Source organism: Giraffa tippelskirchi, chromosome 1, assembly GCF_054371585.1.
Source record: "Giraffa tippelskirchi isolate mGirTip1 chromosome 1, T2T-mGirTip1v1.2.pri, whole genome shotgun sequence".
Taxonomy (NCBI): Eukaryota; Metazoa; Chordata; class Mammalia; order Artiodactyla; family Giraffidae; genus Giraffa; species Giraffa tippelskirchi.
This window is the reverse complement of record NC_137275.1, coordinates 203838129-203863469: the sequence shown is the minus strand read 5'-3', so window position 1 is coordinate 203863469 and position 25341 is coordinate 203838129. Positions and strand designations below refer to the sequence as shown.

Below are 25341 nucleotides of genomic sequence, written 5' to 3'. Positions count from 1 at the left end.
CGATAGCACCAGCAACTGTGGTAGAAGGGCAGGAACAGGGCTGTTTTGAGCAAGCCTCATCTCTCTGTTGCTGTCTGCAGGGATGAAAGGCAGCAGGGTTCAAGTGTGTGTGTGTCTCCACATGTCATGCATATATTTCCTCATGCTGTGTGTTGACGTGTGTATGTTTGTGTGTACAGGGTGTGCACTCATGTACTTCCCTGTGTACATATGGGTGCATGTACATGTGAGTGTGTCTCCATTAGGGCTGGCTGGGGTGAAGGGTTAAGTAGAGGTCACATACTCACCAGGTTCCTGGATGGAGCACGTCATAGTCCTCTCTGTGGGACTGTGGGGGAGACGGTGAGTTCCTGGGGTGGGTGCCAGAGAGAGGACAGGGAACAGGGCCTGTGGGGGACTAGAAGGGGCAGAGGGTCAGGGCCATGACAATGTGCGACTTCCACGGAGCACTATTAGACAACCTCACCCTGGGATGCCCTCACCCCCGAGGGCAATGAGCCTGGATTCAACACCCTAAGGCTCCAGCCTCCTTTTCTCACTTCAGGGAAGGCTGTACAGAGGTGCCTGTCTTTCACTCTGGAAAACAGACTAATGCAAGGTTTATGGGAGCTTTGAGAACTGTGCTTCGAAGAGCCCGGTCATCCCTGCCTCTGAATTCATCCACAGGCGACTTCACTGTGTGCACTACTTCACAGACCAGAAAATCTCATTCAAAAGCTAAACTCCTTACTGAACTTTGCATCCAGAGACCCTGCACACCTCATTTCCAATGGCATGGGGTACCCAGAGGCACTGTCACCCTCTGAACTATTTCTAATTTTAGTTGGGAGAGGAGGGAACTTGCTGGTGGTATGGGGTCCTTTTAAAAAAAAGACTCAACTGAGAGAGTAACATTGAAACGTAAACATTTCTGTATGTAAAACAGAAAGCTAGTGGGAATTTGCTGTATGATGCAGGGAGCTCAATCCAGTGCCCTGTGACAATTTGGAGGGGTGGGATAGAGTGGGAGGTAGGAGGGACATTCAGGAGGGGACATATGTACACCTATGGCTGATTCACGTTGATGTATGGCAGAAACCAACACAACATTGTAAAGCAATCATCCTCCGATTAAAAATTAAAGAAAAGGCTCAGAACGAATGCTCATAATCTCACCTCCCAGATAATACCTATTGGAATGAATCGTATTCCACAGGCTAGGTTAGAAGCTCTAACAGAGGCGGTTATGACAAGCGGACGCCCCCTGCTCCATCCTCTGCCCAAGGACACTGCCTCTACCTGTTTCTTGTCATTGCTGCCAAGAAAAAGCGCTCCCTTTTCTTTGCCAGCCAGTGGTCACTCCCTCTTCCTTACATAGTTTCTTTCTTCTCCTCACCCTCCACTCTCCTGGCTTTTCTCCTTGGTCCTCAGTCTCTGTTGCTTCCTCCTTTCCTTCATCCCTTCCATGCATCCATGCCCCGAACAGATGCGGAGGCATTCGCTTCCTCTGCACCTCTCAGAGTCCGGTCCCTCCCAGTCCTAAGGAGAGGCAGGGGGTTCTGAGTCTAGGACACCAGCCTGCAGCTTCGTACACTGTCCCCGAAGAAGCCCACAGCACCCTCTGGGCCCTTGACCACCTGCCTGTGTCCATCTCTCCAGCAAGACAGGCACATGCAACCAAATTGAGTTCATCCATCTTTGGGGCTAGATCTCAAGGGCTCTTTGCCCCTTGGGTGCTGGACTGAGGGCTGGGGAGGCAGCCTGGGGACCAGAAGCAGTGTCCAATGTGTGAGCATGGCCACCTGGGTCCTTCAGCATCAGCTGAGTGGCCCTGGTGAGCCCCATGTGGAGAAGAGATGGCTTTGTTTCGGGTCCTATGCTGTAGCTCTGTGAGTCCAGAAGCTGTTTTTGAGGTGTCTTGTTGTGCAGCAATAGACAAAGGAAACAGCGGCACCAAGAATCCCTACTCAAGCCTTGGTAGGCTAATCCTGCAAACTCAGGCCACAAATGTAAGCCACCCGTTGGACAACAGGAAGGAGAGGGGCAGATGGGCCCCAGAAAAACGAAGTATCTAGTTCTGCTAGTGCTGACCTCAGCTAACAGAATTAGTGTCTATCTCTGCTCTTTGAAGTAATCAAGGACAAGTTCTTACAAGTGAAACATCTTAAAAATATGTTGTTCATGCTTCACTGTCAAGTGTTTTCTGGTTAGTCCAAATTGAAGGTTAAAAACAGTCAGAGGCTGTTCTGGGTTTATCATATTAACCCCCTGCACCAACTGCTGTAAGCAATTACTATTCTTCCCATTTTATACATGAGAAAACTGAGACAGAGGTTGACTAAGTTGTTCTCAGTTATACCTCAAGTGGGGAAGGGTTTCAGTAGGGAACTGAAGTCTGGATCTACAGCATGCAAATGACCTCTCCTGCATCAAGGGCTTTCTAATATGCAAATAGTCCTATTTCAAAGAATTGTTTAATCTACTGACCTAAATTGTTCTAGATTCTTACCCAGGTATCGATGAGTTTCTCCTTGACTGAAGCCTGTGAGGCTAAGGAATTCTCCTTTTATAGGAGTTGGTTTTTCTCTTGGTTTACATGAAAAGTTTCCATGCTGAGGAGACTTTCTTAGTTTTGGAGAGCAGTGATTCTTTTCATGGAGGGATATAATGAATTAATACATGATTCACTGTTACGTATTAGAGGAGTGTCACTAATGTAGCCAGTGTTTTAGCCAATAAACATTGGGTCTCAATTCTTGGGGTCCACACAGGATTTTCCAGGAAAGAAAAACTGGGTTTACTGGAGAAGGCATCTTTTTCAACTGACTGTAACCTGGGGGACACATACCAAGCTGACAGAGGAAGAGCCTCATGTCTGGCTGCCTCCAGGAGCTGAGCCAACCCTGAAGCTCAGTCTGGTGACACAGGTCCTCACCAACTTACGTCAAAGTCCATTCCCAGTTATCATGACCCATTTGTAAGCCTGGACACCCCTTAGGTCACCTCCTCATCTGCCTTCTATTAGGCTAAACAGAGGAGTCTGGTTATTTGGAAAATTTCATTCTGATTTCTCCTCCAATTTTCAATTTTAAAAAGACATGGATGGGTAGACCAGATGGCTCATTAATCCCAGCTGGGCTCCTCTTCTGATGTCACGGGTGTCAGACTGTCAGGGTTAAGCAGTCATAGGTATAAAAAAATTGAAATTTGTGTTCAAGTCATCATCATGTCAGCTATCTTTCTATTTTTGAAATTAGAATCAACCCATGGATAACATGTGGAAGACTTCCCCAGTCTCCTGCAGAACAGGATGTCACCTGTCATGACCACAGGAGCCAGGACATGTGGTCCAGGAAGCACAGAGTGAAGGAAGAAAGACCAAGATAGAGAATATTTTTTTAAATTATTTTTTTGCCACATTGTGTGGCACATGGGACCTTAGTTCCCTGATGAGGGATTGAACTCACACTCTCTGCGTTGGAAGCATGGAGTTTTAACCACTGGACTGTCAGCAAAGTCCCCAAGATAGAGAAATATAAGCATAATATTTGTTTTTTAAAATAATGAAGGCCCCTCCCAATAATAATAATGAAACTCATTAATATTTAAGAATAAATGTCATAAGCTAAATGATCATTATTCAGTCACATCCTGACTAATAATGTATATCAGTTTTTGCAGTTATACTGTATTCAGTGAATAAATACGCTCAATAGGTAAATAACTGATATAATAATACTATTACTAATAGCAGAGAGTGTGTGCATGCTGCCCCATATGGACAGGTGCTCGGTAATGTTGCAATTCATTCCTTCCCCCTAGTCTTCCTGAATGCGCCTTTGGCTCTAGGTATCAGCTGCATGGCAATGTTCCTCTCCTCACCTTTGTGTATCTGATTCCTTCCTGTCCTTCAGCTCTCAGCCTGCTCTCAACCACTCTCTTGATTTAAAATTTTTGCTCATTTCCTATGGTGAGCTGAATTAGTTTCTTGTTAGTTGCTCTGCAGCCTGCTTTTATGCCCCCTGGCTGCTCCATGAATGTAGGGATCTACTTACCTCTTCCCTTCCGTAGCTCAGAGCCTGGGACAGTGCCTGGCACCTCATTGGAATACTCAACAATATTTTCTATGGCTCCATTCACATACCTCCTTTGCTCTTGTCTGAGGCCTTGTCTTTCTTTGTTCCCTTCCTAAGGCAAGTCTGGCCGCTGAACTAGTTCCCAGTCCCTGACACACACATCCTGTCTCCTCTCCAAGCCCACCAGCCTTTGGTGGTCTCACTTGACCTGTTCTACTCCTTACTTAATTAGCTCCTCATCAGCTTGATGGTTTCATCAAAGACCACACTGCTTCTGACACCAGGCTGAGCACTGGGTGTGACACCAGCGTAGACCTATGGGTCCCTTCCTCCCTACTCCTGGGCAGAGCTGGGCTGGGGTGGGTGCTGCAGGACACACTGGGTGTGCTCGAGGATAGCCCACCACCCTCGTTGCTCTCCTGCTTCACAGGGCAAGTGAGAGCAGCTTTGCAGGAAAGCAAAAAGAGCTTGAGTTCCCACACCCAGTGGTCTGAGCATAGGAGCCATTTCCCTGGGGGAGACAGAGGGCGCTAAGTGGAAGGGGAGCCAGCGGCTCATCTGCAGGCAACCTGGAGAAGGTTCCTGGTGTAATTCATCAGGCAACCTCCTTGATGATATCCCTCTTTTAGCAATCATCATACTGCTTGTCTTTCCAACTAGTTTGAAAGTTTTTTTAAGGTGAGGACTCTGTCTTATTGACCATCACTGTTCTTGCACCCCTTGGGGCTTCGGATATTTACAGCCTCTGAATGCATCCATGATTGCGTGATGTGTCTTCTGAAATGACACAGGGAAGGAGCTGTTTGTCCATCCAGCTTTCTGAGAAAGTCCTCTGATCTAATACATGTGTTGACTGTCTGAGCCTGTAAAGGAATGCTCTAGTGGACAGAAAACCTTGCCAAGAGCCAAAGGAGAAAAACTCCAAGTGGAATAAAGGAAGTCTTTGGTATTATCAGGGTGAAGAATCACATTCTTTTTCCCTCTTGTTTCTCATGCATGCATGTGTGTGTGTGTGTGTGTGACTCTACACTGGCTTTGGTTAAGATCACAGACAATGCTTGCATTGGAAATCAAAGTAGAATCAGATCAGGAGGGTGATTAACCCCAAGCATAGGCTCCAAAGGCATCAAGATAATCTAAAACATTGGCTTAGGTAATGCAACTCCTCCCTCTTGAATGAGTTTAAAAGTTTTTTTCTTTACATCCTGCATTTTGGAGGAGCACACTTCTGCCTTTCAAGATGTTTGGTGGATGAGAGGGAAAGCCATGGCAACGGGGGAGGGTGTTTACTCGAGAGCAAAGCTGCAGCAGGATCCTGAACAGTCCCCACTTATTGTCATAAAAGCTCCAACCAGGCCCCCTTCCCTTCCTGATGCTCAGAGCAGAGCGACACACCCTGAAGGAAGAGCAAAGGGTCGCACTGACCTCATAGGTTCTCTTACAGCCCTGCCGTCAACCTGAGACTCCCCAGGCTGCTAATAGACGGTTCAAGGCTACTCCTGGTGACTGATGGAGCACAGACCAACAGCAGCCTTGAATCTAAACAGTGAGGGTACCAGGGTGTTTCTCAGCAGAGGCAAGATGTCTGGGAATGTTAAGCCTCACCTTCAAGAGAGGGACCCAGTCTGCTTTGCCAAGAATCAGGACTTAAAACTGGGTGTTTACTTTCATTCTCTTTTGAGAAAAAATGAATTAGATACACCTTAAATTGTCTTTAGTGGGAAAAGCGTTAAGTTAAAAACAGTGAATTAAACTTCTACTGAATTTTTATAAAAAAACATATAAATGCTTCATGAACTCAATTGTTTTTGAACTGAAAACTGGATAAATTTTTTAGAAATGAAATCAGTGTTCTTAAATCTTAGATGAGACTCTTCTCTTAGATTAGTGCTCATACTTCTTTCTTCAGAATGGGCTTCCCATTGTAAATGGGCTGATTTCTACACTGTGGGTTTAAACACATACCTACTGGAACCACCATACACCCATTGTTTTTCTTGGAAAAGATAAGTGCTATTCATTACAAAAGTGTGGGTGAGATCACGTTGCTGACTAATGAATACCCTGTATTGGAGGACTCTACTGGGATGGTGATGACTCAAAATACTTCTCTGGGTGATTTATCAAATGTCTAAATAGCTAACGTAGAGACACATCCGAAGGATATGAAATCAGATCAGCACCAGCCTGTGAGGGGATCAGCCTGGCTACACGTGTGCACACTTCTTATTGGATCAGAGGTGCACAGGGTGGTTTGGCCAGAAAGCTTCTCTTAGTCCCAGATATCTGAAAAGAGAGTTGACCAGGATAACTTTCCCAACAAAATTGTTAGAGATTAGTCATTCTTCATCTCGGTGTTTGTGAAAAGTATATATCTGAAAAGAGAGTTGACCAGGATAACTTTCCCAACAAAATTGTTAGAGATTAGTCATTCTTCATCTCAGTGTTTGTGAAAACTATCCCACAGTAAGAATGCTAGCATTTAAACAGCACAGCAACTATTCTCTTCCATCCTCTTTTTCCCCTTTTGTGCAGAACTTTTCCTGGATATTCTGAGCCTTCCTTCTACAGCTTGGCCATAAGGAGTCAAAAGCTGAGTGAGGGTTCCAGTCTGGAGTAGGTACACATGTGCTTTTTTATTTTCAAATATTCGACCTTCATAGGTTAAAACCACTTTCCCTCATGAAAGAATGCTGGGAACCAGTCCTGCACACTCCCTTGGGATGATTCTGGTCCATGTCTTCAGTGTATGGTGGGGGGAAGTGACAAACACTGCTGAATTGGGAGAAGGAAACAAGAAAGTGATCATGTTGGGAATGGGTCACTTAAGTGTCACTGCTTTTGGAAAATCCAAGAGTAAGTTTATTTGACCTGAAAGAAATGAATTTGTAGATTGCCGAAGCCCCATGGCATCAAGTGGATGAATCTATGATAGGATTACCTTTTTAGAATCTAGTAGATGTCTATGTTTCTGTGTTTCTGTTGCTTGAGTCCTCTCTTTTACGAGAATGAACAGTGTCTTCCCCACAAGAAGGTGGAGGTGATTCTGCCCTGCACCTGACTCTTCCTTGCTTGAGGAGCACATAACAACTTTTTTTTGCTTTGGGGCTGAAGAGAAACGGAAGCATAAAATAATGAAACAGTAAGATATTTGCTGCTAAAAATGAATTATTTCAGTGGCTAGTAAATAATTCTGTTTAAAATTATTTAAACAGAAAGTTTCTTTTTCTGTTTTGTAAACTATATGTATATATACGTATATCTATGTATATATATATATATATATATATATATATATATATTGCTGTTGCTCAGTTGTGTGTAACTCTTTGTGACTCCATGGACTGTAGCTTGTCAGGCTCCTCTGTCCATGGGATTCTCCAGGAAGAATACTGGAGTGGGTTGCTATTCCCTTCTCCAGCAGATCTTCCTGACCCAGGGATCAAACTTGGGTCTTCTGCATAACACGCAGATTCTTTACCCTCTGAACCACCAGGGAAACGCAAACTATGTGGAGAAAATCCTAAATATTTTCTAAAATGTGATAAAGTGAGAATTACCTATAATTTAAATAGATAACTCACAATTGATTTAACAAAATGTATGTTAACTATCTTATTGAACAACACACATTCACCTAAAAAAGATAAGAATATTTGTATCCATTGGTTCATTACACTGAGTATACACATCCTGGATACAGTGTAACTATGAACAACATTTAGCCTTGGAAAACATTATAGTTATATTGAAAAGAATCAAGGTCACTGATCTGTAATGCTTTGGCTGTTACAAGGTTCTTTACTTTCCATTTGAAGACTGGCCCAAAGTATGAGTATTGTGAATACCTGGGGGAAAAATAGTGTACATTTAAATTTTTAAAAAAGAGAAGGAAACTGCCAGAAACCAGGGAAAGGACCCCAAGCACAACTTGTTTAAGGGAGTCCTGGGAGGCAGGTCAACTCAGACTTGCTTCAAAGGGAAACGGAGTGTGGCTTTTCTCCCTATTTTCCTGGACAGTACTAGTACCAAACAACCCAGCCAGATCTGACTGAATTTAGAAAAGATAAAATACTTCATGTCAATAGGCTCAGTGATTTACTTGAGTTTTTTTACCTAGTAAATGCATTAAAATTTCTACAGCCAAAGAGGAAATTGTAGCTCAATGGAAATCACCTAAAATCTCTAAGTGGAGAGCAAGAGGGGGAAGAGTCCACCCTTCATCTGTGCTTTTCTTTTTTCCCAGGGACAGAGCCGGGAGTTATTCCACATGGCCAGAGGCCCACTAAGGCACATTTCTGAGGTGTCCCACTTGCAGGCCTGTGAGAAGGATCACTCTGTGAAAGGTACATGCCTGAGCTTCTCCCTTCCCTCCATCCTCCTGCCGGGAGAATAGCTCTGTGGCCCGGCACTGCAGCAGCCCCCATGGAATGTGAGGCAAGGACAACAGCCTTAACTTTCAGGGAGTTGAAGCACAAGTCTGGGGTCCTGATGCTCGTGCAGTCACCTCATCCTAGGCCTGTGGGAGAGACTGCTGCGGCTATCTTGAAACAAGCTCGGCTGAGGTTGGAATGATCCTAGGGGTAACAGAGCCAAGCCATAACCAGCATGATGAGACTGCAAATACATGTGGGTCAAAACAAAATAAATATCCCTCGTCTGACTCACAGAAAGACAGCTTACTGTGTTAACTCACTGTTTCCACTGCCATCTGAGCACGGTGGTCTGAGAAGAGGAAATCACAAACTTTGTGACAATAGCAGACAGCAATGGGGCTTTGCAAAGCAATTGAGCCTGGTGCTCCTCAGGAATAAGGAGGTATGAGAGTCCCCCCACCCCATTTTAAAGGGTGTATCCATGCCATGCAAAGAGATGAGCTTATTTCCCTGAAAGTTGTCAGCAGTTTTCCCAGAGCTGGGCTTGCCTTCTGAGAGACTACAGGATAGATGCCTTTAAGACATGCAATTTATTTATTTATTTTTTTTAAGAAATGCAATTTATAACGATTTATAAAGCATTGTTCTCTATCCCTAAAGGATCTTGCTGTCTTTTCTGCCTTTGCTCTCTCCCTTTTGCCCTCCTCCCTGTCTTGCTCTGCAACCTTCCTCTAATCTTTCTACAGTTTCACCAGGTTGTGGTCACACCTCATAATGACCTTGGCACTGTGCCCTGCCTGCCTGGGGCTCCTCTTGGCTGCCTCCCAAACACGCAGTGAAGAGCTGTGGTCGTCAGGAGGCCCTGGTCTCTTCCTTCCAGTTCCTTGGCCATGTGGGTAAACCATCAGTTTGTATCATTCATCTTGTAATTGAAACTCCCTTTGGTTAAATTCACAGACAGGCTCCGAGCCTCCCTGAACAGGGCAGTCTTTCAGATCCTTTGAAGGAACAGGTGAGTCTCCTTGATCTCTAAGTCTTGTATCATTGCAGAGCTCCTTTGATCCTCAAAGCTGCTTTCAGACAGTCAGCTGGGGGCTGGAGGGCAGATGCTGGAGCCCCTGACACCTTCCTGGGACAGCTGGGCCTCTGAGGGAGAAGGGACAGTTCCAGTAATTTGTTTGAGGAAACTCAGGATGGAAGTAGGATGCCCGTCGTCAAGCAGTCAGCGCCCCTAGTACCCCCTCCCCCCTCCCCCACCCCACCCCCACATCCACCCCCTGTGGTGCACCCTGAGGGAGACTCAGGGTGAAAAAGCACAGGAGACTGGCCCCATACAGATGAGGTGCATATCAAAGGGATGATATCAATGAACCCAGACTTTTGCATCTTCCCTTGCATAGAAAAGTGCTAACTTCCTTAACTTGAGATATCTGGTTTTCCTTTATTAACAATAATCTTTTGGTGTTTCAACTATGTAGTCTTTGCTGCAAAAACTCCTGTGTATCCTGTCTCCTCCCTTACCTCTTTGGAGCAGTCTCTCAGAGCAATCTGAGAGGTTACCTCCCAGGCTCAAGTCCTCAATTTCGTCTGTCAAATAAAATACAATTCTCAACTTTTAGGTTGTACCTTTTTTCAGTTGACAGCACACTTGTAGAAGCTCTGTCCCTTGGGGGGTTTTTCTCCCTCTCATTGACTTTTCAAAGTACTTGTTTTAGAAGATGGGTCCTTGCTAATTAGATGAGGTTATCCTCCCATATTTTACACATCATCTAAGTGAAATAGACAATGTATGTTGTCTTGTATATCGGTCCCAACAGCTCAGTGAGGTTGACACAGATGGGAAAGCTGAGACTCAGAGAAATGAATTGTGTCCAAAGCTGTAGAGATAAAACATTGCAGTGCTAGATTTGAAAGTCACATCTGAGTCCAACAACCTCTTTCATGAATTGATCTCTCAACTGACACTACAGGCTTCACTCTGTTAATTGTGGGCAGAATGCTTTTTGTACTCAGCACCATATAGCTACGAGTATTCTTGGATCTTACTCAAAGTTACACCAACTGAAATTTAAAATTGTATGTGCCATACATAGACCACAACTTAATATAGAGGTTTACTGGTAGAATACTACAGGTGGATTAGGACTTTTAGCTAGAAAATCATCTGAATCAATCTGAAAAAAGAGTTGAAAATTGCTTTTTTTTCTCTTTTCTTTGGCATTTTAAAGTTAGTTTTACAAATTTATTGTTGCTGAGGGAAGGGACAGTTAGGGAGTTTGGGATGGTCGTGTACACACTACAATATTTAGGATGAATAGCCAACAAGGACCCATTGTATAGCACATGGAACTCTGCTCAATGCTATGTGGCAGCCTGGATTGGACGGCATTTAGGGAAAAATGGATACATGTATATATATGACTGAGTCCCTTCACTGTTCACCTGAAACTATCATAACATTGTTAATTGGCTATATCCCAATACAAAATAAAAAGTTTAAAAAAATAAAGATAGTTTTAAAAATAATTTCATGTGCAGTATTTCAGGTTGATTTTGCATCTAGCAACAGCACTGTGACAGAGGTAAGCCTGGTATCGCCGTTCTTATTTTTGCAGCTGATGTTCACATATGCTGAGGAACTTACTTAGTGTCCTAACAACTGAGAAATATAATCTGGATCTCAATCCTCCATTTATGTACTCCCATTCTAGCCCTTTCATGTACTCATTCATTTTTCATTAATCTTACTTTTATATTTTCTACCATGTCTAGGGACTGTCCCAAGCACAGTGAAAACAAAATCTGAGCCAGATCTAGCCTCTTCTTTGAAACAGGTGCATTCTAGAGAGAGGAAAGACTGGTGACGAGATTGGCAGAGTACAATGTGCTGGATGCTCAGATGGCAATTTGGATATCAGGGTGACATAATCAGTTTGGTAGGGAGAGACTGAAAAGTGTCACTGAGCTTGGGGCATTTTCAGTTGGCCCATGGATATGTTTGGGCAAAGGAGGTGCTGAATATTTAAATGAAGAGCAGCGACAAAGGAACTGGTGTTCGGTAGCCATTGAAAGAGGCCATGTGTTAGGAGCTGCAGAGCACTCAGGAAGATGGAGGAGATGAGAACAGTAATGGATAATCCATCTTGAATTGTGATGGGTCATGTGTACAAGCCAGGAGATGGTGAAGGCCAGGGAAGCGTGGCGTGCTGCAGTCCATGGGGTCGCAAAGAGACTGAGCAATGGAACAACAACAAGGTGTGCCACACTTAAGGGTCAGGAGTTAATCCTATAAATCTGTGTTTCTCAAACAGCTTCACCAAATACTGGAGGCCTGAGGAGCTCTTCTCAGAAATTTGTGAGCACTTTCTGGCTTTTAATATTGATGATATTTAAACATTAAATATCCCACAAGTATGTTCTGGGTGATCTGGAGAACTAACTTGGATGAACTTGACTCAAATCACACTCACTAAGATTTGTGCCACCAACCTTTTGTGTTGAGAATAGTGTTCATGCCAAGAACGTCACAACAAGATCATGAAAAATTTCAAGGAAGTCTGAGTGGAGAAGCCGTGTGTGGAGACCAAGTCATTGCAGTCAACAAGGCAGTATTATCTTGGTGATGTCCAAAGAATGTGGACTCTGCTTGTCAAAACCATGGTCACATTGTGAATGATGTTCTTTGCACAGCCTGTTCTGTTATTGACAGTATCATCACAGTTTATTTGCAGTAAGCGTTGGAGTAATGATTGAAGAATTTTCCTGTTTTCCTCGCAGAATTATTTGTACTAGAAATAAAACATATGCTTAAGTATTAGAACAGTGGCTATTGTACTTTCAAGTGAACAGGACAATGAGACTAATTTATCCAAGCATTTAATCAAAGTGACTTTTGAAGCTTGCTTACTGGCATTTTTGATTAACTCTAAATTTATTCTTAACTAATAAACAAATTATTAAGATGCTTATTACTCTTTTTTTTTTTTTTTCTTCACTCAGTTGTGTTCGACTCTTTGCAACCCCATGGACTGTAGCTCGCCATGGAATTCTCCAGGTAAGAATACTGGAGTGGGTACGTTTCCCTTCTCCAGGGGATCTTCCCAACCCAGGGATCAAACTTGGTCTCTTGCATTGCAGACAGATTCTTTAACATCTGAGCCACCAGGGAAGCCCATTATTACTCATTAATAAGCTTATTTAACTTATATGCAGAGTACATCATGAGAAACACTGGGCTGGAAGAAGAACAAGCTAGAATCAAGATTGCCGGGAGAAATATCAATAACCTCAGATATGCAGATGACACCACCCTTATGGCAAAAAGTGAAGAACTAAAGAGCCTCTTGATGAAAGTGAGAGAGGAGAGTGAAAAAGTTGGCTTAAAGCTCAACATTCAGAAAACTAAGATCATGGAATCCTGTCCCATCACTTCATGGCAGATAGATGGGGAAACAGTGGAAACAGTGGCTGACTTTATTTTGGGGGGCTCCAAAATCACAGCAGATGGTGATTACAGCCATGAAATTAAAAGACGCTTACTCCTTGGAAGGAAAGTTATGACCAACCTAGACAGCATATTAATAAGCAGAGACATCACTTTGCCAACAAAGGTCCGTCTAGTCAAGGCTATGGTTTTTCCAGTGGTCATGTATGGATGTGAGAGTTAGACTATAAAGAAAGCTGAGTGCCAAAGAATTGATGCTTTAGAGCTGTGGTGTTAGAGAAGACTCTTGAGAGTCCCTTGGACTGCAAGGAGATCCAACCAGTCCATCCTAAAGGACATTAGTCCTGGGTGTTCATCGGAAGGACTGATGTTGAAGCTGAGACTCCAGTACTTTGGCCACCTGATGCGAAGAGCTGACTCATTTGAAAAGACCCTGATGCTTGGAAAGATTGAGGGCAGGAGGAGAAGGAGATGTCAGAGGATGAGATGGCTGGATGGCATCACTGACTCGATGGACATGGGTTTGGGTGAACTCCGGGAGTTGGTGGTGGACAGGGAGGCCTGGTGTGCTGCAGTTCATGGGGTCGTAAAGAGTCGGACATGACTGAGCAACTGAATTGAACTGAACCATTAATATCAAACAAGAATTCTTAATACTATTTTTAAAATGTTAAACATTATATAGAATTGAACCCTAGACCATGTTGTCCTCCTCATTATCACTCAGTTGGAACGAAACAGCACCATTAACATTAAATACATAATTTTAGTGTGATGTTGGTATAAAAGCTTTATTTATATTGTTATCTATTATTATTATGAAGATAGATTTGCTTTATAGCTAAATAAAAGTAAAAGAATAGTGTGCTTACACATAATTTTGTGTTTAAATATATTTAAATACAACATAAGAATAGCAAGAATGATACAGGACAATCTGAGACAACACTAGAAATGCAAGAACATTATTTTTTCTTTAAAAAGGGATATGATCTAAGATTTAGAAGCAAGTAGGTGTCACAGTGGTGATGAATCTGCCTGCCAATGCAAGAGACGCAGGTTCGATCCATAGATTGGGAAGATCCCCTGGAGTAGGAAATAGCAACCCTCTCTGGTGTTCTTGTCTGGAAAGTTCCATGGATGGAGGAGCCTGGCAGGCTGCATGCAGTCCATGGGGGTGCAGAGATTCAGACATGACTGAGCACAATCTCACAAGAGTTATATTCTGAAGACTTTTACTACATGACCATATTTCTGTTGCAGGTAGAACATTGATGACAAGGTGGGCAACACAGAGGGATGGGAAGTTGGAAGGAAGGAGACTAGCTAAGAAGCTGATGACAGCAGTGGAGTGGGGAGAAGAGATGCCATTGATGGGCTCTCTTGCAACAGAATAGAACACATTTGTGACTGGGTGGGTTTTAAGGGTGCTCCTGAATGGACCTGTGAGATAGATTACACACTACACATACACACACACACTCACAGAAACACACCTGCTGAACACCTCCTAGCTGAGAAGGCAAAGAGAAAAAGAATTGATGAGGGACAAATTGGGTGAGTTCCTTTCAGCTCTAACATTCTATGTGATTCTGTGCTGTAGAAGTGACATTGAGAGAATTTTTTTTCCTTTTTGATCGTTTGCATGAAGCACTTCATATATTTTCTGTAAGGTCTTTTCCCAAATTAGTACTTTAAAAACTTTCAGTGGAAAGTTGGCTATAGGACAGTTCTGGTTCCAGGTAAGACGGAGAAAGCACACTCTATCCCTTCTCTCCCACTGGATGAAACCAGAATGTGAACAGCGTGCACAGAGTAGCTACCAGAAGAGTCCAAAAAGCAAATGGTAGCAGGCATAATGGGGAAGGGACAAATAGGTCCAAGTATGATGGATCTGGTGGTGAATTCCTTTCCTCCCTCCCTCTGTTCTTTCTTTCTCCCATAGCTCCCAGTTTGGACCTCAAGGCAACATGGATCCTGAAATGATGCTCCAGACAAGGACAGACTGAGAACTCCAAGGAAAGACTGTCATTCTGATCTGAGGAATGGAAAGGAGGGGAGAGACAGAGAGAGAAGGGAGAAACCCATTTCCCCACTGGGTCCCCCTCCTGTGGCTGCAGCCCCATGGAAGTGGTGGAGTGGGATCTGGGAACAAGTCTAAAACTCTGAGGGAGGGAACATTTCTCTCTTCAGAGATACTCTCTGAAGAGTGTGGGCAACATCTTCAATGCGTTTTTTTTTTCTTTTTTCTTTCTGTCCTCCTATAGATAAACTCTTGAGGTAAATAAATATTTCCCTGTTGTCAGACAGGAAAACAAAAACTCGGACTTTCTAGCCAGAGGGTCAGGAGGGCAGATGCCTGGGAGCTAGAGACTGTGGGTGAGAATGAGATAGAGGAACTCAAGAAAGTGATGGCTCAATTTACATGGAAACTTTGGCCTCACCCCCAACCTAAGCCATGTGTAGAACTGACCCAAAACAGCATCCCAAAGTGTTTGAAAACTATGGAGTAGACAACCGCCCCCCACCCCTCACCAGGATTCAAACTCACTGATGAGTGATAAAGAAGCAAAATAGACCTGAATAGCATTGCAAAGTCTTCAAAAACTGAACTTACATTAGAACCATAGCTCATAGAAGGCAAGTTAGAATATACATTCTGAAACACCTGTGTCCATTGCCTGGCAAAGCAAAAAGCAAAACCTAAATATCTCCAGAGGATTTAAACATGACCCGTAGCCTTATAATGATATTCAAAATGCCCAGTATACCATCCAAATTATTCAATATTCAATATTCCTGTGTAAAACCAGGAAAATCTGACAAATTCTCAATGGAAAGGATGATGAAGGCCAATCAACTCCATTTTAACAGGCTCCAAGAAGTCAGAGCAAATACTCTTGGAACAAATGGAAAAAGAGGAAGTCTCAGGAGAGAAATAGAAGTTACTAAAGAACAAAATGGAAATTTTAGACCTGAAAAATGCAATAACTGAAATTAAAAGAATTCACTAGTTGGGCTAAGTAGAAGGATGGAGATGACAGAGAAATTGACTTGAAGATAGATCAATGGAAATTACACTTTTTATACAAGAGAAAATGTTAAAAAAATATTATCAGAGACTCTGTTGAACAAGGTCAAAAGTCCACCATTTATGTCAGCAGAATCTTAAATAAGAGAAAAAGAGTCCTATACAAAAATAATTTGATGAAATAATGCACAAAACTTCCAAATTTTGGTGAAAGACATCACCTTACAGATTCCAGAAATTAATGAGCTCTAGATAGGATAAATTGAAGGAACTCACTCCTAAGCACATTAAAATCAAACTTGAGAAACTGGACAAAAATTTTGAGAGAAGCCAGAGAAAAGTAACACATTATATATAAAGGGAAAGCTTAGAAAGACTGAATATTTTTATCAGACCCAAAGACAGTGAAATAACATTTTTAAAGTACTGAAAGAAAAGTGCTGACAGCTCCATTGTCATATCTAGCAGAAGTATCTTTCAGAAATAAAGGAAGAATAAATACATTCTCAGATGAAGACAAACTAAGAGAATTTATCATCGGCAGAGTTGCTCTGAAACAACTGTGACATGTTTGAATTTTCAGGTTTGAAAATTCTTTGTTGATGTTCTGTGTATTATAGTATGTTTAACAACATCCCTGGGGCTACATACTGGAGGTCAGTAGACACCACCTTCTTCTATTCACAGCAAGAGAATATGTCTCCAGATATTGCCCTTTGGAGGGAAATAGCACCCAGCTGAGAACCACTGCTCTAAAATAAATGTTAAAGGAAATTTTTCAGTTAAAAGGGAAATGATATTGAGGGAAACTTGAAATTTCAGAAATAAGAGAAGAGAAGTAACAAACATAAATATATGAGTCAATACAATAGATGATCTTCCTCCTCCTAAGTTCCTTAAAATAGGTGTGATGGCTGAAAGCAAAATCTTTAGATAGAGTATATGACAACAGCAAGATGAGAAGAGTAAAAGCGACATGTTAAGTGTTAGTCACTCAGTCATGTCTGACTCTGCGACACCATGGACTGTACCCCACCAGGCTTCTCTGTCCATGGAATTCTCCAGACAGAAATACTGGAGTGGGTAGCCATCCCTTTCTCTGAGGATCTTCCTGAACCAGGGATCATACCCAAGTCTTCAGTATTCAAGATTTACCATCTGAAGGACTAGGGAAGCCCCAATGAACTCCATCTTCTCTTTGAAATATACAGTGGTAAATTCCCACATTCTACTTGAGGTGGTAAAATATTAATTCTAAGTAGTCTGAACAACTGATATGTTTATTGTAATCTCTATAGCAATCACCTAAAAGACTGTATAAAGAGACATAGTTCAAAACCCAACAGATAAGACTGAAATCTAAAAAACATTCAAATTCTTCAACACACAGTACAAAAGCAGAAAGAGAGGAAAAAAAAAAAATGAAAGGAAGGAGAAGAAGCCAATAATAAAATGTAAGAACTAAACCCAAACATATCAATGATTACATGAAATGGCCAACACACATCAATTAATAGGAGGCCCAACTAAGTATGGATTATAAGAAATCCACTTTAAACATAAAAATACAGCTAAATTAGCAGTATGGAAAAATATAAAATGTGCAAACACTAATAAAAAAGAGCTGAAATGGTTGTATTCCTATCAGACAAAGTAGAAGTCAGGGTAAGGTAATTAAGAGGGATAAGGAGGACATTATGTAATGATAGAAAAATCAATTTGTTAAGAAGCTGTGACAATTCTGAAGATGTAGGCACCTAACAAAAGAGCTTTGCATGAGGCGATACTGATAAAACTGAAGGAAGAAATGAACAAACTCCAATTAACGTTGGGACGCTTCAAAACTTCTCTTGCTGATTGATAGAACTTGTTAACAGAAAATCAGCAAGTGTATAAAAAAAGTGAACAATGGCACAATCAATTTTAGCTAATTAATTTTTCTCATACACTTCACTCAACAACAGTTGAATAGGTATTCTTTTCGAAGTCACATGCAACAGTCTTCAAGAGAGACCATATCCTGTGTTGTGAAACAAAACTAAATAAATAGAAATCTTATAAAGTATGTACTTGGACTATAATTGAGTTAAACTAGAAATCAGTAACAGAAAGACTGTCAAGAAAAATGCCCAAACACTTGGAAATTAAATAACACACTTCTAAATAGCTCTTGAGTCAAAGAAGAAGTTTCAAGGGAAATTAGAAATGACCTTGAATTGAATGAAATGAAAAGATGTAAAAATTTGTAGAGCAGCTGAAGTAGTGCATAGAGGAAGTTTATAGCCCCAAATGCCTATAGCAGAGAAGTGGGGTAGGCAGAATAAAGGTCTCCATGGAAACTGTGAGTATGTTATGTTACATGGAAAAGGAGAATTAATATAGCAGATAGACTTAAGATTGCTAATTGGCTGACATTTATTTATTTATGGTTGATAAATTAGTTTTACTTTTTTCCACTTTCAAAATTAATGTATACAATTGTGTGCATGTAAGGTATATAACATAATTATTTGACTTACATACTTCATGAAATGATGACCATGAAACTTATCATTTAGTGGACATTCATCATCTCACACAGATACAGAATTAAAGAAATAAAAAAAAATTTTCTTGTCATGAGAATTCATAGGATTCCCTCTCTTAGTGGCTTTCATATATAATATATAGCAGTGTTAATTATTTTTATCATGTAATACATTACTTCCCTAGTACTTATTTATCTTCTAACTAGAAGTTTGAACTTTTGGACTGCCTTCATCCAATTCCTCCTCTCCCCACCCTATTCTGGAACCACTAATCTGAGCTTTTTCTATAAGTTTTATTGGTTTGTTTTTGAAGCATAATTGACCTACAAAGCTATGTTAATTCCTGGCACACAAGATTCAATATTTCTATACATTTCAAAATGATCACCATGATACATTTAGTTACAATCTGTCATCAAAGACATTACATAATTTTTGATGATGTTCGCCATATTGGACATTTCACCCCCATGACTCATTTATTTTGTAACTGGAAAATTATTCCTCTAATTTCCCTCCCCTATTTCTCTCGTTTCCTGGCCCCCCCCCCCAACTCCCTAGAAACAACCTGCTTATTCTCTGATCTGTTTTGCTTTGTTTCTTTGTTTTCTCAGTTCAGTTCAGTTCAGTCCTTCAGTCATGTCTGACTCTTTGCGACCCCAGGCACCACAGCACACCAGGCCTCTCTGTTCATCACCAACTCCTGGAGTTCACCCAAACTCATGTCCATTGAGTCAATGATGCCATCCAACCATCTCATCCTCTGACGTCCCCTTCTCCTCCTGCTCTCAATCTTTCCCAGCATCAGGGTCTTTTCAAATGAGTCAGCTCTTCACATCAGGTGGTCAAAGTATTGGAGTTACAGCTTCAACATCAGTCCTTCCAATGAACACCCAGGACTGATCTCCTTTAGGATGGATTGGTTGGATCTCCTTGCAGTCCAAGGGACTCTCAAGAGTCTTCTCCAACACCACAGTTCAAAAGCATCAATTCTGCGGTGCTCAGCTTTCTTTATAGTCCAACTCTCACATCCATACATGACCACTGGAAAAATCATAGCTTTGACTAGATGACCATTTGTTGGCAAAGTAATGTCTCTGCTTTTAAATATGCTATCTAGGTTGGTCATAAGCTTCCTTCCAAGGAGTAAGCGTCTTTTAATTTCATGGCTGCAATCACCATCTGCTGTGATTTTGGAGCCCCCCAAAATAAAGTCTGACACTGTTTCCCCATCTATTTGCCGTAATGTGATGGGACCAGACGCCATGATCTCAGTTTTCTGAATGTTGAGCTTTAAGCCAACTTTCTCACTTTCCCCTTTCACTTTCATCAAGAGGCTCTTGAGTTCTTCACTTTCTGCCATAAGGGTGGTGTCATCTGCATATCTGGGGTTATTGATATTTCTCCCAGCAATCTTAATTCCACCTTGTGCTTCATCTAGCCCAACATTTCTCATGATGTAGTCTGCATATAAGTTAAATAAACAAGGTGACAATATGCAGCCTTGAAGTACTCCTTTTCCTATTTGGAACCAGTCTATTGTTCCATGTCCAGTTCTAACTGTTGTTTTCTGACCTGCATACAGGTTTCTCAAGAGGCAGGTCAGGTGGTCTGGTATGCCCATCTCTTTCAGAATTTTCCACAGTTTATTGTGATCCACACAGTCAAAGGCTTTGGCATAGTCAATAAAGCAGAAGTAGATGTTTTCCTGGAATTCTCTTGCTTTTTTCGATGATCCAGCGGATGTTGGCAATTTGATCTCTGGTTCCTCTGCCTTTTCTAAAACCAGCTTGAACACCTGGAAGTTCATGGTTCATGTATTGCTGAAGCCTGGCTTGAAGAATTTTGAGCATTACTTTACTAGTGTGTGAGATGAGTGCAATTGTGGGGTAGTTTTAACATTTTTTGGCATTGCCTTTCTTTGGGATTGGAATGAAACCTGACCTTTTCCAGTCCTGTGGCCACTGCTGAGTTTTCCAAATTTGCTAGAATGTTGAGTGCAGCACTTTCACAGCATCATCTTTTAAAATTTGAAAGAGCTCAACTGGAATTCCATCACTTCCACTAGCTTTGTTCATAGTGATGCTTCCTAAGGCCCACTTGACTTCACATTCCAGGATGTCTGGCTCTAGGTAAGTGATCACACATTTGTGATTATCTGGGTGGTGAAGATCTTTTTTATACAGTTCTTCTGTGTATTGTTGCCACCTCTTCTTAATATCTTTGTTTTTTAGATTCCCCATATAAGTGAAATATACAATATTTCTCTTTGTCTGGCTTCTTTTACTTAGTATAATACCCTCTAGGTCCATTCATATTGTTAAAACAGCAAGATTTCAGTTTTTATGACTGAGTACCATTTCATTGTGTATGAAATACATATACGTATACATATATACATATATGTATATATATACACACTCTGGCATGTGTTCAGAATACGAAGGACCTTGTCCAGCCTCGAACATCCTCAGGATGCTTGAGCCCCCTACTTAAATGTTTTCAGCCAAAGATTTGTCATCTTCAGGCCACTGAGGTGGTTCTCCCCCTGTCCCTAAGGACCAGGCCGACCCTCCTGTGATGGTTTGTCCTGTCATGCCTTAGGAAACTGAACAGATGATCCTGCAGGTCTGCTCTGTCTCCTTTCTTTCCCGTCGGCCACGTTTTTGTTCCCTGCTGCCTTGCCTCTCCACACTGGGTGCTTGGGCTGCATGTGTGATATTTCCTTCGTGGCAAGGTGAGCCATGTACTGAGGGTCCACCATGTGCTGTGTATGGCTCAGAAAGCCCTCCCTGTGGTCCCTGTGCTCTGAACCATGAAGGCAGGGAGGGAGCTGCTCCATCTGGGTTGAGAAGACTAGATGACCTTCTTGCAAATGGAACTCTGCCTCTTCTAAATGCAGTGTGAAGTTCCCAGCATCTATTGGCAATACGAGGATTTCATGTCATTTCAGTAATATAGTGAGCATATGTATGCAAATTTTTAGAACTGGTACTAGAAGTTGAGGGGCTTCCCAAGTGGCGCAGTGATAAAGAATCCGCCTGAATGCAGGAGCGCCGGGAGATGTGGGTTCAATTCTTGGGTCTGGATGATGCCCTGGAGTAGGAAATGGCAGCCCACACCGATTTTCTTGACTGGAAAATTCCATGGTCAGGGGAGCATGGTGGGCTGCAGTCTATGGGGTCGGAGAGTTGGACACAACTGAGTAACTGAGCATACATACACACACACACCACACCTTCTTTATCCATTCATCTATTTGGCAGTTCGGTTGCTTCCATATCTTGGCTCTTGTAAATAGTGGTACAATGAAGATGGGATGCATATGCCTTTTCCATTTTCTTTGGATAAATACCCAGAATTGGAATTTCTGGATCACATAATAGTTATATTTTTAATTTTTTGAGGAATCTCCATAGTGTTTTCCACAGTGGCTCTATGAATTTACATCTCCACCAACAGTGCACAGGAATTCTCTTTTCTCTACATCTTCACCCACACTTGTTATTTGCTGTCTTTTTGATGATAGCCATTCTGGCAGGTGTGAGGTGATATCTTTTGCTATTTTGATTTGCTTTTGCCTGATGATTACTGATGTTGAGCAACTTTTCATATGCTTATTAGTCATCTGTACTACTTCTTTGGAAGAATGTCTATTCAGGTCCTTTGCCCATTTTTTGATAATCAGTTGAATTTAAAATAGAGAGACCATCCTGGATTATCCAGGTGGCCCAATGCAATCCAGTCCTTATAAGTGGAAGAAGACAAAATAGAGAGAACCAAGGAAATGAGAATATGAGAGAGATGACCCGACATCACTGGTTTTGAAGATGGAGAAGAGCATCATAAGTTAAAGGATGTGAGTGCCCTCTGGTATTTGGGAAAGGCAGATCATCCCCTAGAACATCCAACAGGAAGGTGAGCCTGCCAACACCTTGATTTCAGCCCAGTGGGACGCATTCCAGCCTTCTGGCCTGTAGAAGTGTGAGACCGCAGATTTGTACTTCTTTAGCCACTAAGTATGTAGTTATTACAGAACCTTAGGAAACTAATATGAGTGTCAAACAGACGGCCTTTGTTTTAATCTGAAGAAAGTAGAAGAAGACAAGCAAATGAAATGCAAATAAGGGGTAAAAATGAAGCAATGAATATAAGTGGAGAGATCAATTAAATTGAAAGCAGAAAGATAATAGAGAAAATCAAAGAAAATAAAATATGTGTTTTATAAAAGTTTAGTTACACTGTTATTGAGCCAATGGACCATTGCTGGATTCTTCCTCATTGCTCATGACACTTTGAGTTGTATATTCTATTCCTTGCAACCAAATGCATCTAAATTCAACATGTTATGAGACAAATGCCATCCCTCATGAGGAAGGTATAGAACGTTAACAAGTTATTTCTACAGGTAATACACCCAAGGATATCTTCCCTAGATATAGTGCTGGGTAACTCTTGCCTCTGATGGGCAAAGCAATAAATGTTCTTAAAATCTTTGCAACTGAGAATTCACATCTCCCCAAACATTATATTATAAATAGCCATAAGGCATGGTTTAATTACACTCTGTGTATACAATGCACTGAGGCTTCCTCAGTGGCTTACCAGTAAAGAGTCTGCCTGTAATGCAGGAGATAAAGGAGATGTGAGTTTGATCCCTGGATAAAGTCAGGAAGATACCCTGGAGGAGGGCAAGACAACCCACTCTAGTATTCTTCCCGGGAGAATCCCATGGATAGAGGAGCCTGGTGGGCTACAGTCCCTTTGGCTGCAAAGAGTAGGACACCACTGAAGTGACTGAACACATATACAATGCGTTAAAAAAAAATTTGCACTAAATCAGAACTTCAGTGCTCCAAAAAAAAAAATCCAGACTCCAATCATCTTGTATTACCCAGTTACTATGCTACAACAAATTTCAAGTTATAAAATACAGGGTTCTTGGCAAATTTGGAATACAATTTATTTTCACTATGTATAATATTATTAAATGAGAAACACTTTATAGGATTATGACAGAAAGACTCCAAGGAAGAGGCCAGTCCCTCAAGAACAAGGGAAAGAAACTGATCGCTATCTTAACTTGGTTTGTTGGTGGGAGAGATGATAACCATTCATTAATATTGAGAATTCTGGAAATAATTACATTTTCAGAGAGTTGATGAGTTTAGTGTTGGACAGGTGTTTGCAATGCTGGTGGTATTTAGTGGAGAGGGGGGATAACCAGGACTGGGGCTAGGGGAGAAGGTCTGGATTGAAGATTCACAGCTAGATATCATGAGAGTAAGATGGGTTAAAGATACCAGGGAGTACGTAGAGGACAAGGACTGGACAGCTGGGAGAATGTCTTCATTTATGGGGGAAGCAGAGAAAGATGCCAAGGGGACTGAAAAGGAAGGGTGAGAAAGATGACTTCATGCAAGTCAACAGGAAAGGAATTTTGAGAAGGAAGCAGAGGTGCCAGTGCTGAATGCCAAGGAACATGAACTTCCATGGATTCAGATCAAGGTCTTGGACGGGACAAATACAGGTGAGCACAGGTTGCGGGGTTGGACATATGGAGTGGTGTGTGTCTGTGTGTTGGGGAGCGGGGTTTCCGTGGTATGTGTGTCCTATGGTTCGGAGGGGAGATCACTCTGGAGCCACAGAGAGTACATGGCAGGTGAGGGAAAGATGTGCTTTGTGCTAATGTGCAATGACTGAGCCTGGGAGGTGTTGGGGGACCTGAAGGCTGGGTTGGGCAGATGGCAGAAAGGATGGGGAGGTAAGGGCATGGAAGACAGAAAGCACAGGCAGTAGAAGGAACAAGCAGGGGGTGAGACCCTGTGTAACATGGTAAGATGGGGAGCCGAGTGGTCTGCATCAAGAGTGAGGTAGAGAAATTAACTCTGAGCCTGGAGGAACCACTCTTTCTTAAAAGAAAAAAAAGAATGAATATGGGGTATCAGGGATGGTGGCACAGTTGTGGCTTGGGGATGGCATGGAGGTTTGCTGGCACATTCAAAATAGCTGGCTTTTAGATGCATCTGCCAAAGTTTCCTTCCAGATCCTCAGAGGTCTGCGAACGGAAGGGGTCTGTGGCGGTCTGGGAGAAGCTGCAGCCCCTCCCTCTCCCCCTCCTGCCAGTTCTGATCCTGAAGTGCTCAGTCATCTTAGTTAATCTCCAATGAGAGTCTCTCAGAATCATTCTTGCAGGAGGAACGCTCAGTTGCTTAGTCATGTCCGACTCTTTGCAACCCCATGGACTACAGCCTACCAGGTTTCTCTGTCCATGGGCTTTTCCAGGCAAGAATACTAGAGTGGGTTGCCATTTCCCACTCCAAGGGATCTTCCCGACCAAGGGATCGAACCCTTGTCTCCTGAGTCTCTTGTATTGGTAGGCGGATTCCTTACCACTCAGCTACCAGGGAAGCTCCTGCAGGAGGAATAGTTGGTCTGTTCATTTCTGAAACTTCTGTTTTTATACTGTTTTGGGAGAAACTGAGTCCTGGAGACTTCAGATGACCTGTGGGGCAGCCAGGGCTCAGTTTAAGTCATCATAGGCGCTCCTGACAGATCGCCAGTGTGTACGAACTGGGTTTCCCTGACTCATGTGGCCAGAGGATGACTTCTCCCTGATGTGTGCCAGTGTTCACGCATGTGTGTGCCTGTGTGTATGTCTGTGCACATGTGCATGTGTGTGTGTGATGGTTATCTTTGTCCTTATGAAGGGCTGGGCCTCTTGCTTCTGCAGAGCCATCATAGAGCAGGTACAGGAAGAAATGCCTGCCCAGGTCAGGAAAGTGGTCTCCATGTCCCCAGACTCCCATTGACCTCCCAAGCATGTGTGAGCTGGGCAGGGGAGCACACAGCTTCTGCAGGAACTTTTACACTAGTGTGGGTTCACACACATCCCCACTTTGGCCAG

The 25341-nt window shown here is 42.3% G+C and overlaps 1 long non-coding RNA gene across 1 annotated transcript in view; it reads left to right on the top strand.

Annotated features, from left to right (window-relative positions):
• LOC145538948 (uncharacterized) overlaps positions 1-10940 on the top strand; it is a 170081-nt gene extending 159141 nt beyond the window's left edge. The window contains exons 20-21 of the long non-coding RNA XR_014077352.1: positions 8302-8401; positions 9389-10940. This is a non-coding gene — a long non-coding RNA (uncharacterized LOC145538948). The remainder of the gene's footprint in view (positions 1-8301; positions 8402-9388) is intronic.
• The last annotated feature ends 14401 nt before the right edge of the window (positions 10941-25341 follow it).